The sequence below is a fragment of the Sorex araneus genome, chromosome 6 (genome assembly GCF_027595985.1).
Source record: "Sorex araneus isolate mSorAra2 chromosome 6, mSorAra2.pri, whole genome shotgun sequence".
Taxonomy (NCBI): domain Eukaryota; kingdom Metazoa; phylum Chordata; class Mammalia; order Eulipotyphla; family Soricidae; genus Sorex; species Sorex araneus.
Genome location: NC_073307.1, coordinates 105,735,605 through 105,739,014, shown reverse-complemented (window position 1 = coordinate 105,739,014; position 3,410 = coordinate 105,735,605).

The following is a 3,410-nucleotide window of genomic DNA, read 5'->3' as shown; positions in this document are numbered from 1 at the left end:
GAAGAAGAAGAAGAAGAAGAAGAAGAAGAAGAAGAAGAAGAAGAAGAAGAAGAAGAAGAAGAAGAAGAAGAAGGAAGAGGAGGAGGAGGGGGAGGAGGAGGAAGTGGAGGAGGAGGAGGAGGAGGAGGAGGAGGAGCATTGAAAAGAGATTCCTGATGAAGTTTGATTGTGTATGAATTCTTTACTGTGAAAACAAAGATTATAAAGTATTTTTATAATATGTGAAAAAGAAAATGCCAGAGGGCATAAGTTTTATCTTCAAGAAATCCATAATAACGTAGGTGTACAGAGATAAGTATATAAGCTAATTATAAAAGTCATTTCATTCTGTGATTAGTTCTAAATCTAATATCTCAGTCTCCAACTCACAATTGTGAATAGATTTCTTTTGTTTAGGTTCTTGAGCACAGAATTCAGACTCCTTAAATGGAGTTCATAATTGCTTGATGAACTGTGAAGTTAAAAATTGATAAATAAATCTGCTATCTACACAGTCCACATATGAAGATGATAGAGGAAGGATAATTGTGAAACATTCTTGTATATTAAAATGGGAGTTTCAACATGACTTCACTAGTCCACTATTGTTTCTAAAAGTAGCAAAAAATTTATATCACCTGTTTTCAAATTAGAATCCCAATACGAGTTCTGAGAATAAGTTTCCATGGCTCTGGATATTCTTCAGATACTAATTCTTTCCTTCTCAAAGAGAAATGACTGAGTACACTTCTCAGTCAGATTTTTGTACAATAAAATTGAATCCAAGGCCTCTTTACTTTTCGCTGATTCTGTTCATTTTAATCCAACAGATTTCATTAACATCTGTCTAAATGTTTTCCAAAGATTACAATACCACCCACTAAGATACACTGACATGACTCAAGAGGTAGTAGAGACCTCAGGTGCATTTAGAGGGCAGTTTCTGTTTAATATCCGAAGGAAGGTAGATTTTCAGGAGGACCTGATCAATTTTTCCGGAAAAAGCAGTAGTGAAACAAGTAAGTATGAGGGCCTCTGAATAGATTTCTCTTAAAAAGGCTTTCTATGTTATTTTTTAAGACTTATCATAAACACTTTTCCCCCACTTCCCGCTGCCGTCTGCGTCCCCCGAGTTTCTGAAGCCACTCCCTGCTCGCCCTGCGCACCCCGTCTCCCGAACCGGCTTGTAACTGCGCACGTCCTTCAGGTACAAGGACCATCCCTCGGCCACGCCCTCCCGACCCCCCATCAACAGGAAGACACTGGGGGCGTGGCCTGTGTCTTGGTGGGCTTGGTCTCAAAGTGGGCGTGGCTTCCTCTCAGAGCGGCGGCCGCATTAGCGGCCGCAGTTATTCTTTGCTACCTCAGCTCAATTGGTACTGTGTATTCCTTTGAAAACTCACTTTTGCGATCTCAAACACTTACGCAAAATAGCCAGTAGCTTAGGCTGACAGTATAAAAGCTATCAGTGAATAAGGGAAGTTTAGCACAATCGGAGCCCCTTCTTCCCACAAAAAGGAAGAGGAATAAATAACTACAAGGTTACAACTCTACACTTCCGTGACAATATGAAGAAGCAGCGAAAATCCCCTCCGCGAAGAGAGGGGGAAGAAAAGATACCAGAAACCTTAACAGGGGCTTCTCACATCTATGACCTCTCAGATAAACAATTCAGAGAAGAAATCTGGAGGAGAGTCGACCTACTCCAAGCAAATATGGAACAGACATCCAATAAATTAAGGGAGGAGATGAATGAAGCGCTGGAACGGTCTACCAAGAAAATACAGGAAGAAATGAGAGCAGAAATGAGAGCAGAAATTTCAAACCTTCGAACGGAAGTCTCACAAATAAAGCAATCGGTAGATGAAATAAAAATCTCACTAGATGCCCTCAACAGTAGAATGACTACAGCCGAAGACAGAATCAGTGATCTGGAAGATGAGCTGCAGAAATCTTATAGACAGCAACAAATCATGGCCAAAGACCTCAAAATGGCTATAGAGCGAATCAGAGCCCTGGGGGATGACTTCAAGAGGAACAACATAAGAATCATTGGAGTACCAGAACCGCAGGGAAGCAACCACAATGAAAAAAACACAGTCAAAGATATCATTGCTAAGAAATTCCCAGAGCTGGAGAAGGCAGGTATCCAGATACAAGGAGTCCGAAGAGTACCAGCAAAAAGAGACCCGAATAAAAAGACCCCAAGGCATATCATAGTCAGAATGATGGATACCATGGATAGAGACACAATTCTGCAAGCAGCAAGGGCAAGGAAGGAAATCACATACAAAGGAGCACCCCTCAGATTTACGGCCGATCTGTCAGAAGAAACCCTCCGAGCCCGAAGACAATGGTGGGACATAGTGAAAAAACTCAACGAAATGAATGCCTCACCAAAAATACTTTATCCGGCTAAACTCTCACTCAAACTCGAAGGAACCATACACTATTTCTTGGATAAACAACAGCTCAGGAACTTCATAGACTCAAAACCAATCTTGAAAGAAGGTCTAAAGGGGCTACTGTAAGACAAGGAGGAGCCCCATAAGAACAACAAATCCCACAGAAAGATGACACAAAACCACATCACAATAATCTCTCTCAATGTCAATGGCCTAAATGCACCTATCAAGAGACACAGACTGGCTAAATGGATCCGGAAATTAAACCCAACATTCTGTTGCCTGCAAGAAACACACCTGAACAAACAGAGTAAACATAGACTCAAAGTCAAAGGATGGAAAACAATCCTCCAAGCAAACAACCCCCTTAAAAAAGCTGGAGTGGCCATCCTGGTATCAGACAACATAGATTTCAGGATGAAAAAGATCAAAAGGGACAGCGAAGGTCATTTTCTGTTTATCAAGGGATATGTACAACAGGAAGAAATCACACTCTTAAACGTATATGCTCCTAACGAACGACCGGCTAAATATTTAAAACGACTCCTAACAGACTTCAAAGAGGACATCACTAACAGCACAATTGTAGTCGGAGACTTCAATACGGCCTTATCGCCTCTAGGTAGATCCACAAGAACAAAACTCAACAAGGAAACACTGATTCTAAAAGAAGAAATTGAAGAGAGAGGCCTAATAGACCTATAGAGGGCCTTACACCCCAAAAAGAAAGAATACACATTCTTTTCCAGTGCACATGGAACATTTTCTAAAACAGACCATGTACTGGGCCCCAGAACATACCTCAATAGAATCGGAAAAATAGAAATTGTATCAACCATCTTTTCAGACCACGATCCGCTGAAGATAGAAGCTAACCACTCACAAATACGGAAAATCAAATCAAACACCTGGAAATTAAACAATTCAACGTTGAACAATGAGTGGGTCAAGAAGGAAATCAAGGAAGAAATCAAAAGATACTTAGAAACAAATGAGAATGAAGACACGAGCTACCAAAACCTATGG